At 45.8% G+C, this 14,264-nt stretch overlaps 1 protein-coding gene across 2 annotated transcripts in view; it reads right to left on the bottom strand.

Moving 5' to 3' along the window:
* Nucleotides 1-14,264, bottom strand: part of ctnna2 (catenin (cadherin-associated protein), alpha 2) — a 1,873,786-nt gene that overhangs the window by 41,901 nt on the left and 1,817,621 nt on the right. The gene's annotated exons all lie outside the window — the stretch shown is intronic.

The following is a 14,264-nucleotide window of genomic DNA, read 5'->3' as shown; positions in this document are numbered from 1 at the left end:
TTGTCTGATATAGGCAGCTGTTCGGGATAAGCAGAGACGTTGTAAGGGATGATGGGGCCTGTATCTCGAAGGTGGAAGGCACCACCTATCATGGAAATACTACTGGGAAGTCTCAGTGGTAAGTAAACAACAGTGCCACCCACCTTGAATGAAAAGCCTAGAAGGCTCAATTAGCAGTAAGTACAATGAATAGGTAAGTTTAATTATGACACAGAAGCATAACAGACAGCCAGATGTGGTAGAAATAACATGAAAGGAGGAAGTAATTAAATGGTACTTGACAGGAAGTGTACTCGTACCATCTACAAGATGCACTGCAGCCAAGGCTTCTTTGGCAGCACCTCCCAAACCCGCGACCTCTACCACCTAGAAGGACAAGGGCAGCAGGCGCATGGGAACACCACCACCTCCAAGTTCCCCTCCAAGTCACATAGCATCTTGACTTGGAAATATATCGCCGATCCTTCATCGACGCTGGGTCAAAATCCTGGAACTCCCTCCCCAATAGCACTGTGGGAGTACCTTCACCACACGGACTGCAGCGGTTCAAGGCGGTGGCTCACCACCACCTTCTCAAGGGCAATTAGGGATGGAAATAAATGCTGGCCTTGCCAGCGACGCCCACATCCCATGAATGAACTAAAAGAAAATAATGATAGGCGTCAATTACAAATGCGCCGTTTGAACAGTTGTAAGCGCGTTGACTATTTCGGGCAGTTCAAACTGCTGTTCACACCTCATTATAGCGCGATACCTGTCATTAGGTTCTTTTAGGCAGCCACGCCGTCTTCAGTCGCCCCACACACTCCCCAGCCCCCTCCCTCCCCATGACCTGCGATTGCTGCTCACCAAGATGAAAGACCAGAGGCGAAACTGAGCAAACCGCTCCGTACTTCAGTCCCATTCAGCCAGATCAAACAATAGATTAACTGCTTGTTTATTGCCGACCAGTTTGTCTCCAGGATTCTTTTGTAAGCCGTGCAGTAAAAGAAAGTAGAAACTTGCATTTATATATCGCCTTTCACAACCTCAGGGTAGCCAGTGAAGAACTTCTAAAGTGTCGCCACTCTCGTGAAGTAGGAAACTTAAAGTTGCCAATTTAAAGTTACTACAGTCTCACAGATAATGGCTGGACTGAATCCGCCTTCGATTCAAGATGCCCTTACATCTAGAGTGCTCAGCTGCTACAAGCGACAGTTTGATAATCCATTAAACAGGGGTAACATCAGTTGCTTCATACTGAACATGGAATCTGTCGGATCCACTCTGGTTATTCCCACAGCTAAACGCGATCCTATTTCGAGACTGCAACGGTTTGACACAAACCCATTTTTAACGAGTGCAACAGCAGCAAAGGTTGAAGATTCCCCCCGCGGGTGGGAACGACTGATTTTCATCTGTGCGCTCTATGCGTTCTAACTGTAAGTGCATTCATCACCCGTGACTTTATCAGAGAGTAACATTTGTCATTTAAGGAAATATGGCAGCCAATTTGTGCACAGCAAGCTCCCACAAACAGCAGTGTGTTCATTTCTTGGTTACCCCGGCCACCGCGTATAGCGGGAAAATTGCACTGGCATCAATGTGCCCGTTATAAGCACTGGGGTCTGTACTAAAATCTGGCCTCCCAATACGCCTGCTGAGGAAACCCTTATAGAAATGTTTTTCCCCTTTAGAGCCCACCCGCCCACGCAGTGTGACGAGACCCTTTTGGCTCCCGTCACAGGACCTCAGCTTCAAGGTTTCCTCAGGGCTCCCAGTTGCACTACGAGAGATGGGCCAGTTGTGGTGGGAGGTAGTCGGGGGCGGAGAAGTAATTTGTAGGATTTCACCAGTAGTGAGCTGGCAAAACCTGTACTAATTCAAATCGATACTCAGATTATAATTCAAATAATTATAGATGTCCCCAGGACACTGCAGGAGGTTCCATTTTAAGAAATCTCCCTCCCTCCCCCTACCAAGACTGGAACCCCACCCATCCCGTCACTGCCGCCGCCCCTGCCCTGAGCACTCCATAGTTTTAACTCCATGTCCTTTTGCTACCATTTGTCACTTTAAGTCCTTCTCACACCAACCATCCACCCCGAGAAAGCTTTTATCACTGTGCTTTGTCAGCAGCACCCTGTATCATATCGAACAACCTCAAAGAGCTTCACACCATGAATCACCTTTGGGGAGCAGTGACTGGTCTTTTTTTTTGGAACACCAGGAAAATATTGTCGGCGTTATATTCTTGTGTTACGCTAATTTTCTTTTTATAGATTGGATTTTATTTTAAAAACTAAACTGCCCATAGATCAATCACATGCTGTCAGAACAGATCAGAGAGCAGTAAAATGAATCAATCATTTTTCAGCTGGCACTGCAGACTGGGAGATGGAATAAGAGGTGAATCGGAGCATGGCAGAGTGAATCTCGGGCTGTCAGAGGGAATAATAAAGTGTTAAAGTGAATCTAGCCATGTTCAAGTGAATCGCAGTCAATCAGATACAATCAAGGGAGGCGAGAGAAAAATCTATAAAAATCCTGAGGAGTGAATGAGTTTGCTGTCAGTAACGGGGGCTGTGAGCGAGAACATTACCACAGTCCTGTAATAAAAAGTCAAGGATTCCAATGAAAGATATATCTGTTTTCTCTTACGATGAGAATAAAGGCCAAGCAATGTTGTTTTTCTATGATTATATCATCCTAGTGCTGCAATCAATAATCAGCACAGCGCAACATTAAAATGTAGCCATTAAATATTGGGCTGAAATTCCTTCTGTTGATCAGGTTTACAAAAATGGTGCAATATACACGGTGGGATTTTTCTTCAACACCTGCTTCACTAAAATTATCAGCATGAGCAATTGCACACCAGTGACTCTCAAGAGATGTGAGAAACTAGAGCTGTGTTCACTGACGCAGAGCAGGTTAAAAGAAGTGTTCTAAAACAGTAAACAGTGAAGGATTATTTCCACTGGTCAATGAATGAGTAGCAAAGAGGTGTACATTTAGGATTAGTGCTAAGCACTAAGGTAGAAGAACTTCTTTTCAATCATAGAGTTATAACAATATGGAATCCATTACCAAAAGTAACTATTGATGTCATCAAACATAACATTTAAGAGGGAATTAGATATAGTTCAAGAAGAGAAATATTGAAGGACATTGGGATCATAGAATGGTTACAGCACAGAAGGAGGCCATTCGGCCCATCGAGCCCGTGCCAGCTCTCTGCAAGAGCACTTCAGCTAGTCCCGCTCCCCCGCCCTTTCCCCCTAGCCCTGCAATTTTTTTCTCCTTCAGCTAATTATCCAACTCCCTTTTGAAAGCCATGATTGAATCTGCCTCCACCACCCTTTCAGGCAGTGAATTCCAGATCCTAACCACTCGTTGCGTAAAAAAGATTTTCCTCATGTCGCCTTTGGTTCTTCTGCCAATCACCGTAAATCTGGCTCCTCTGGTTCTCGATCTTTCTGCCAATGGGAACAGTTTCTCTCTATCTACTCTGTCTAGATCCCTCATGGTTTTGAACACCTCTATCAAATCTCCTCTCAACCTTTTCTGCTCTAAGGAGAACAACCCCAGCTTCTCCAGTCTATCCATGTAACTGAAGTCCCTCATCTCTGGAACCATTCTTGTAAATCTTTTCTGCACCCTCTCTAAGGCCTTCATATCCTTCCTAAAGTGCAGCACCCAGAATTGGACACAATACTCCAGTTGAGGCCGAACCAGTGTTTTATAATGGTTCATCATAACTTCCTTGCTTTTGTACTCTATGTCGTATGCTTTTTTAACCACTTTCTCAACCTGCCCTGCCACCTTCAGTGATTTGTGCACATACACCCCCAGGTCTCTCTATTCATGCACCCCTTTAGGATTGTACCCTTTAGTTTATATTGTATCTCCTCGTTCTTCCTATCAAAATGTATCACTTTGCAATTTTCTGCGTTAAATTTCATCTGCATATATATGCGCCCATTCCACCAGCCTGTCTATGTCCTCTTGAAGTCTATCACTATCCTCCTCACTGTTCACTATATTCCAAGTTTTGTGTCATCTGCAAATTTTGAAATTGTGCCCTGTGCACCCAAGTCTAAGTTATTAATATATATCAAGAAAAGCAATGGTCCTAGTACCGACCCCAGGGGAACACCACTGTATACCTTCTTCCAGTCCGATAAACAACCGTTCACCACTACTCTCTGTTTCCTGTCACTTAGCCAATTTCATATCCATGCTGCCACTGTCCCTTTTATTCTATGGGCTTCAACTTTGCTGGCAAACCTGCTGGGATAGCATAAAGAAATGGGATTATGGCAGTTTGCTCTGATGTAGCGATAACATAGACGTGGGACCAACGGGCCAAATGGCTTCAACAAAACTTGCATTTATATAGCACCGTCAACATAGTAAATGCCTTAAGATATATAGGGGAAATAGATGTCAAGCTGTGGTAGGAGAGATGACTGAAAGCACAGTCATTGAGAGAGATTTTAAGGAAGCTTTTAAAGATGGGGAGAGGAATACCAAAGTGGGTGGTGTGTGGGGGCGGTTAGGGAAATAGTCCCATAGAATAGCCTCAATACAGCTCAAGACACTGCCACCCATGGTAGAGCGGAGAGAAGAGATGATTCACAGGGGGCCAGAGTTGGAGGGCTGAGGGTCATGGGCTGAGATGCAGGTCTGGAGGACAGGGAGCCAATGAGTGTTGGCAAGGACTTAATAATACAAGTATCTAGAAGCATAGAATGATACAGCACAGGAGGCAGCCATTCGACCCATCGTGCCTGTGCCGGCTCTTTGGTAGAGCTATCCAATTAATCACACTCCCCTGCTCCTTTCCCATAGCCCTGTAAATTTTTCCCTTCAAGTATTTATCCAATGTTACAATTGAATCTGCTTCCACCCTTTCAGGCAATGCATTCCCGATCACAACAGCTTGCTGTGTAAAAAAATGTTTCCTCATGTCGCCTCTGGTTCTTTTGCTAATCACCTTCAATCTGTGTCCTTTGGTTACCAACCCTTCTGACACTGGAAACAGTTTCTCCTTATTTACTCTATCGAAAGCATTCATGATTTTGAACACCTCTAGCAAATCTCCTAACCTTGTCTGCTCCAATGGTGAACAACCCCAGCTTCTCCAGTCTCTCCACATAACTGAAGTCCCTCATCCCTGGTACCATTCTAGCAAATCTCTTCTGCACCCTCTCGAAGGCCTTGATATCATTTCTAAAGTGTGGTGCTCAGAATGGAACACAATACTCTAGCTGAGGCCTGACCAGTGTTTTATAAAGGTTTAGCATAAGCTCCTTGCTTTTGTACTCTATTCCTCTATTCATAAAGTCAAGGATCCCATATGCTTTTTTAACAGCCTTCTCAACCGTTGAATGGTGGTTATGTTACTGGGCTAGTAATCCAGAGGCCTGGACCAATGATCCGTGTAAGTGAGTTCAAATCCCACCACGGTTGGGGAATTTAAATTCAGTTAATAAAAAGCTAGTATCAGTAATGCTGACCATGGAACTACTGGATTGTTGTAAAAACTCATCTGGTTCACTAATGTCCTTTAGGGAAGGAAATCTGCCGTCCTTACCTGATCTGGCCTATATCTGACTCCAGACCCACAATGTGGTTGACTCTGAACTGCCCCTCTGAAATGGCCAAGTACCAAACCACTACAACAGCAGTTCAAGAAGGCGGCTCACCACCACCTTCTCAAGGGCAATTAGAGATGGGCAATAAATGCTGGCCTTGCCAGTGATGCCCACATCGCGTGAACAAATTAAAAAAATACTTATCCTACCACCTTCAAAGATTTGTGTACACCCCCAGGTCTCTGTTCCTGTATCCCCTTTAAAAATGTACCATTTAGTTTATTTTGCCTCTCCTCATTTTTCCTACCAAAATGTATCACTTCACACTTCTCTGTGTTAAATGTCATCTGCCCATTTTACCAGATCAATGTCCTCCTGAAGTCTGTTACTATCCTCCTCATTGTTTACTACATGTATGAGTTTCATATCATCTGCAAACTTTGAAATCATGCCCTGCACACTGAAGACAAGGTCATTTATATCAAAAAGAGCAGTAATCCTAATACCGCCCCCTGGGGAACATCACTGTGCACTTACTTCCCTTCAATGTTCCCCGATTGCAACGCCGATTTTACGTCACAAACGCGAACTTCGACCCTAGCGCTGAATTCAGTTTTGGGTCCTAAGCATGCCAGGTTAACCTGGTGTGCAAGCAGGCTGACAGTGGCGATGTCTGCACTCTTAAAGGGAATTCAGGTAAGTTTGGATTTAAAGTTTTGGACTGTTTTTTAAAATTTTTTTTACTGAAATGGTGGCTTGCTGCAATAGATGTTAAAAAATGTTAAGCGTGTAGGGAGTGCTGTTGGATGCTTGCAAGGGCTTGGATGGTAAATGAAGGCCTTTGAAAAGACAGAACATGCTGCAAATACTCAGCAGGTCATGCAACATCCATGGAGAGAAAAACAGAGTTCACGTCTCAGGTCGAGATGCTGCCTGACCAGCTGAGTATTTCCAGCATTTTATGCTGTCATTTCACATTTACAGCATCCACTTGCAGAGGGAAGAGGAAGACACAGAAGAGGAGGAAACAGAAGAGGAGAAACATAGAAGATAGGAGCAGGAGTAGGCCATTCGGCCCCTCGAGCCTGCTCCGCCATTCAATGCGATCATGGCTGATCATCCAAATTCAGTACCCGGTCCCTGCTTTGTCCCCAGGAGGAAGCCGAAGAGGAGGAATCAGATGGAAGGATGCATCCCAGACAGCCCCTTTCTAGCTGGGATATCCGGGATGGAATCATCCACCTGTGGTCCTAGTGCCCACAACCCCAATTCCCCTTTCAACATTAGTCCCACACCTTACCTTCCATCTGTTACCGACCATCACAATGTCCTCTTGGCCACGATGCTGAACTTTCCAATCCACCTATATACGTCTATCCATCCAATTTGACATCAAGAAATCAACTCATCACCCGTATACATTCTCTTAGTGACTATCTTGTATGTGCCTTTGAAACGTATGAGAATACCAGCATCTTGTATCCTTTCACTGGCCACTGGCTCAGCCCCCTGCCAAGAATGGCCTGCACCCTATCCTCCAAGGAGGTGAGGTGAGGCTAGGAATGGGAGATGTGCCTCGTGATTGGTGCAGATTGCTGGTAGGTGAGTGATTAGGGGTGGGGGTCGTGCATTGAGCAGTGTGTGAGGCTAGTCGTGCAGTTGGTAGGAGACGGCTTTTGAAGATGCATTCACTGATCTTGACCAGTGGTCTGAGGTCATGAAGCTTCTTTGGGCACTGGAGCCAGGTGGTGGGGGCGACACTTCTGGAAGTGACGGCCTTAGTAATGTACTCCCACATTGTTCTTTCTGGAGGACCTCCTGGCCCCTGTGGGTAGAGGGCCTGTCTTGCAGTGTTGACCCCCTGCACTAAGATGGAGTGCTGCGTGCGAGACCCTGGTGCCCCTTCCCTGGCCTGCTGGAGGTGACACCGACAACTTTACTGTCCAACACAAATTTCTCCCCCTCTATCTGTAGTCATCAAGGGAGCTCTAGCTTTGGGTGCCCTTCCTTTCCCCTTCATGGGAATGTGTCTACTCTGTACCCGAACCATCTACTCTTTTGAAGGCCTCCCATTGTTCAATTCCTACTTTGCCTACCAATTTTTGATTCCAATCCACCTGGGCCAGATCCCTTTTCAACTCACTGAAGTTAGCCCTTCTCCAGTTAAGCATTGTTACGCTTGATTGTACCTTTTCCTTTTCCATAACTATTCTAAACCAGATGATATTATGATCACTCTTCCCCAAATGCTATCCCACTTAAACATGCTTACTATCTATAAGTTATATATTTCCAAAACAACTGATCACAATTTTCTTAATGGATATTAAAGTTGGTTTAATACTCTTGGTAACCCCACTCTGAGAAAATGCTCCAAAAATGTATTCACTGCAGGGGGGATCTAACTAGTGCTTTGCCCTGTTGGATATTGATTAGAGCGAGAATGAAGGTAACTTCCCAGTTTTTAAAGTTTCCTTGCCAAGATCTTTGAACCTTACTCTTTTCTTAGTAAACTTAGAGTGTGTTAGGACATCATTGTGTATTTCCCTGCTGCACAGCCCCTCAAATACCAGATGTATGTCGATGATAGGGCTTGAATTAAATTATTGTTCAGAGGCAGTGGCTTTCCAGTGACTGCCACTGCCAGCAGCAAAGGAAGGCTAACGGGCAAGATGACAAAACTTATATTGAATTTTGTGATTTAAAGAGATTAGACTGTTTTTAATTCGTTAAAAATGCTTGAAAAGTTGACTTTTAATCTGAAAGCGTGTACGTAGTCAGTCCCACATGTACACAACGCCACAATCCTTTGCGTACACAATATCACGTGTACTGTGCACAATATCATGTATACACAATACCATTAATGAGCACAAGAAAGCGTGGAATGAGAAATACCATTTGGTACATCAAGCCTTCTCCTTTGACAATCATGGGCTCTACCTCACCCAGTTCTCCATAAATACTGCATGGTCCTTAAAGCAGACACCAGAATATTCATCTCCTCACCTTGTTCTGTGCCCGCCATAGGTATTCCGTCCCCCACTGCCTCGACAAGGGAACCATCCTGCCCCATGTAGTATTTTATTGTCTCAGTCTATACCAATTCCTATAATCTCCAATTCCATTCCCAATCGGGTATTAAGTTGTTGTATTTATACAGAAACCTGTACTGGAATGCAAGTTGCACAGCTTACAATTTCATTGAAAAATAAATGTTGCCAGCCCTTATCCTCACTCCTTGATTTAAGTGAAACCTGTCTAAATCTTTATAGAGCAGTTTCATCAATGTTAATCAGCACGGATAAGAACTCCTGTCATCTTCAGTTGCACAGCTCTGTTTTTTTTATCCACTAGCCTCCTAGTTCTAAGCATTCTGTCTTTTCCAGCTTCTTTACTACTCTCACCTTCGAGGGGGAGTTCTCCCCAGTATCCTGGCCAATATTTATCCCTCAATCAACATCACTAAAAAACAGATTATCTGATCATTATCATGTTGCTATTAGTGGGAGCTTGCTGTGCGCAAACTGACTGCTGCGTTTTCTACATTACAACAGTGGCTACACTTCAAAAGCACTTCATTGGCTGTAAGGCGCTTTGGGAGGTCCTGAGGTTGTAAAAGGTGCTGTATAAATGCAAGTCTTTCTTTTTATCTCACCGTTTACTTCTCCTATTGGGGAGAGAGCGGGAATATGGTGTTGAGATAGAGGATCAGCCATGATCATATTGAATGGCGGAGCAGGCTCGAAGGGCCGAATGGCCTACTCCTGCTCCTATTTTTCTATGTTTCTTTTCTATGTTGCTATTTTCAGTCCTGCTCCTATTTGATAGAATAGCCTTAACTGTGGCACTGATTCCTGTAGGTGAAACTGTTCCATGGAATGCTTTCACCGTGAAGGGGTAAAATCAAGACTAATCTGTCGGCCCCGATATTTACGGTGATGCGGGGAGGGGAGCGGGGTAGAGCAGGGGAAAACCTGGCAAGGCCGGGGACCTGGAGGTCCTGCCGAAATTAACAGTAGGACCTCATAATCAACTTTTTTCTTCCGTTGCCCGCCCGACAGCCGGACAAGTTGACAGGCTGACTAGCAGCCAGGCGGGAAAACCAGCGGCAGGAGGCCGCAGCGGGGACCCTTGGGGACGGTCCCTGGCATTCAGGCGGTGGGAGGTACCTAGAGATCTGGACTTGATGGGAGGGGGTGGGGGGTTGGGTGGAAGAGAACGGCAATTGGGAGAAAGGGAGCGAGTGGCCACTGGGGCTGGAAGGGGGGAGGTCTGCGATCGTGGCAGAGGGGAGAGAGAGACTGCGATCGGCAGAGGGGAGGCTTCCTTGGGCTGCTGGAGGGGAGCACCCCTGCTCCTCCTGACCCACAAGGAGTGCTGTAAAAGGCACTTACCTTCTTGAATTTAAACCAGGTTCCCAATTGCACTGTGGGAGCCTGATTTAAATATGCTGCCGTAAAGATGGCGACAGGTGCTTACATGGCGGGTTGGGGGACGCGTTCCCCGTTTAAAAATGTTTTAGCTCCCGACCCTTTCCCACCCATCGTGGGGTGTGGGGAGGGGGGGCCGAGTTAATCTTGAGGCCATTATTTCAGTAAGTGAGTGGTCAATCTATGGAACAGGCTCCCGAGGGAGACAGTGGGAAATGATAGTGCTGAATCATTCAGATGCAAATTAGATAGATTTCTTACTGAAAATAAAATCTTGGGATATAGTATATGAATAATTTGAGACATGTCACAGGTAACTTTGGGCCTATGGTTCCCAAAGCTCTCCACCGCTGGGGTTTTCTTCACCTCATGTCTGGATCTGATGTAGACGAATGGATAGAGACTGATTGCTCAACTGATTAGTCAAGGATGCCATTAGGGGTACAATAGCATACTGGACTAGTAATCCAGACACCTGCACTAATGGTCTGGAGACATGAGTTCAAATCCCACCATGGCAGCTGGGGAATTTAAATTCAATTTAAATCTGGAATTTAAAAAAAAAAGCTAGTATCAATAATGGTGACCATGAAACTACTGGATTGTCGAAAAAACCCATCTGGTTCACTAACGTCCTTTAGGAAAGGAAATCTGCTGTCCTTACCTGGTCTGGCCTATTTGTGACTCCAGACCCACAGCAATGTGGTTGACTTTTAACTGCCCTCTGAATGGCCTAGCAAGCCAAGAACGTTGTTTCATACGACTGCCAAGATGGTAGAAGACAAACTACAGGAAACTCTCTTTTTACCGGCAGCTAAATAACCGGAAATCTCTTTTAACCGGCAAAATTCAGGAGTAGGGTCAGGTAAGTTTTACTTCATATTAGTGGCCGTGTAACCGGGGTTCCTGGATCTGTGGCCGTGTAACCGGGGTTCCTGGATCTGTGACCATGTAACCGGGGTTCCTGCACCTGTTGCCATGCAACAGGGACGCCTGGATCTGTGGCCGTGTAACCGGGGTTCCTGCACCTGTTGCCATGCAACAGGGACGCCTGGATCTGTGGCCGTGTACGGGGCTCTCGTACCTTAGTAAGTACATCTCTCTATAATCCGGACTTTTTGATCAACCGGCACCACGCTGGTCCCATCGGTGAAGATAGTTTCCTGTAGTTGGACCTTGATCTCTTTTCGTCTAGCAATTCCTATCTTCACTTTCACTGAGGAACATGGGCAAACATACAGCACAATTCTAACTAGTCAAAGTGTGGGTCTAAAGCTGGGAGATAGGAAAGCAGGAGAGTGCGAGGGAAGCCAGAATTTAAAGATTAGGTGTATGGGAGGAAGATTAATGGGCAGGAGCAGATAGAAACTAGATTTATATCTAAATGGGATAGTGTCTACTGAAATGAATTACCAGAGATGAAAGCACTTTGTAAGTTTAGTGCATGGCTCCCTTGATGGCCGAGTAGGTGAACACACCAGAACCCATGCCATAATCAGATGGTCCTACAATCAGTGGAGGTAGCAACTCGGGTGCTAAGAATGGCCTCAACATTCCTGGTCTAAGGAAAGGGAAAAAGAAATCAGAAAGGTTCCTACTCTTGAGCTCTATTCAGCGACCTCTGCTGGCAGGAGCTGGCACAGGCACAATGGGGCGAATGGCCTCCTCCTCTGCTCTATGGTTATTTGCGTGCAGACTTTGGATGAGTACAGAGATGCTGCAGAGCCCTCCATGGGTAAAGCAGCCAGCCAACTGGATCCATTCACAAAGAATGGCCACTTGGAAACAGCTACCAGAGGGTAGCTGGCACCCATGGAGCCATAGCGCAGCATCAAGCAGAAGAATGAGAATATTGAAGGGCCAAATACATTCAAAAGGGAAGATTTCAGAGAGGTTTCACCTATGCTAGGGGGCATGAATCAGCAGCGTGGTCCTTTTGAATGGTGTACAATACAGGATTCATGCCAGAAGAGCCAGACAGAAGCCTTCAATGTTTAAAGTTGCTGTTGGCATTCACCTCGGATGAATGCAGGTCCCAGCTGTATGTAAGTTTGAGAAGACGTGTGTCTGTAGCTGAAATTTGCATTTGTGTGAGCTGCATACAAACATACTTGGCTGTATTCTCCTAGTCTTCCACAATAGACTTAAGCTAACACTGAAAAAGCAAGAGAAGTGATTTCCGGCTTCACTAGGAACTGAATCATAGAAATTTACTGCACAGAAGGAGGCCATTCGGCCCATCCTGTCTGTGCCAGCCGAAAAAGAGCTATCCAGCCTAATCCCACTTTCCAGCTCTTGGTCCGTAGCCCTGTAGGTTACGGCATTTCAAGTGCATATCCAGGTACTTTTTAATTGTGATGAGGGTGTCTGCCTCTACCACCCTTTCAGGCAGTGAGTTCCCGACATCCACCACCCTCTGGGTGAAAACATTTCTCCTCAACTCCCCTCTAATCCTTCTACCAATGACTTTAAATCTATGGCCCCTGGTTATTGACCTTTCTGCTAAGGGAAATAGGTCCTTGCTATCTACTCTATCTAGGCCCCTCAGAATTTTATACACCTCAATTAAGTCTCCCCTCAGCTTCCTCTGTGCCAAAGAAAATAACCCCAGCCTATCCGATCTTTCCTCATAGTTAAAATACTCCAGTCCTGGCAACATCCTCGTAAATCCACTTGCCTGAATGAGTGCAGCTCCAACAACACTCAAGAAGCTCGACACCATCCAGGGCAAAGCAGCCCGCTTGATTGGCACTCCATCTACCACCATAAACATTCACTCCCTCCACCACCGGCGTACCGTGGCTGCAGTGTGTACCATCTACAAGATGCACTGCAGCAACTCACCAAGGCTTCTTCGGCAGCATCTCCAAAACCCGCGACCTCTTCCACCTAGAAGGACAAGGGCAGCAGACGCATGGGAACACCACCACCTCCAAGTTCACCTCCAAGTCACACACTATCCTGACTTAGAAGTATATTGCCAATCCTTCATCGTCGCTGGGTCAAAATCCTGGAACTCCCTCCCTAACAACACTGTGGGAGTACCTTCACCACACGGACTGCAGCGGTTCAAGAAGGTGGCTCACCACCACCTTCCCAAGGGCAATTAGGGATGGGCAATAAATGCTGGGCTCGCCAGTGACGCCCACATCCCATAAAAAAACAAATTAAAAAAAATCTCCTCTGAAGAATAGAAGGGTTCTTTTTGGGAATGATATGTTCATCACCCAGTGTATCGAGTACTCCCAGGTCATCTATAGCATGGTTATGGGCAGTGAAAAACTCACTCTGCTCCAGCTCAGTGATGTGCACCTTAGCCCCACCAAATACAATATTTTTTTCATTTCCAACACCAGCCATCCTGTGGCCTCTTTGATTGAGTTTGCCAAATTTAGTGCCCAATTGGTGACAAATTCGGAACAGTCCTGTGCAGCGCTCCTCTGCTCACTAAGAATTGCACTGAAAATGTCCAAACTTGTTTCAATTGGATCCTCACACAATGCAGTGTGTCAGCCTAGGCTCAGTAGGTAGCACGCTTGCCTCTTAGTTAAAAGGAGGTGGATTCAAGCTCCACTCCAGAGACTTGATCACGTAATCTTGGCTGACACTTCCGTGTAGTACTGAGGGAGTGCTGCACTGTTGGAGGTGCCGTCTTTCGGATCAGACACTAATCCGAGATCCTGACTGCCCTCTTCGGTGAACATAAAAGATCCCACGGCACTATTGCGAAGAAGAGCAGGGGAGTTCTCCCAGTGACCTGGCTAAAACAGATTATTTGGCCATTCACCTCATTACTGTTTGTGGGATCTTGCTATGTGCCAATTGGCTGTCACATTTTCCTACAACAGCGTCTACACCTCAAAAGCAATTTGTTGGTTGGGAAGTGCTTTCATAGAATGATAGAATCTTACAGCACGGAAGGAGGCCCTTTGGCCCGTCGTGTCTGTGCCGGCTTTTTGAAAGAACTGCCCAATTTAGTCCCACACCGCATCTTTATCCCCATAACTCTGCAAATTGTTCCCTCTTCAAGTACATGTCCACTTTGGGGTGTTCTGAGGTTGTGAAAGTCGCTATATAAATGGAAGCTTGTTCTTTCATATAACCAGCACGTAGAGAAGACATCCTTTCCATCAGTCTGGGCTGGCTTTGAACCCTGATCCCAGGACAGATCAGCTGAAAGTTAATTTAAATTTTGCAACGCAGACTGAACATCAGTGCCACTGACGGATCATTGGAAACACAGCTTTGTCCT

This window comes from Somniosus microcephalus, chromosome 2 (assembly GCF_052327205.1).
Source record: "Somniosus microcephalus isolate GS21.2 chromosome 2, FLI_Smic_1.0, whole genome shotgun sequence".
NCBI lineage: Eukaryota > Metazoa > Chordata > Chondrichthyes > Squaliformes > Somniosidae > Somniosus > Somniosus microcephalus.
This window is presented reverse-complemented; position numbering and strand designations above follow the sequence as displayed.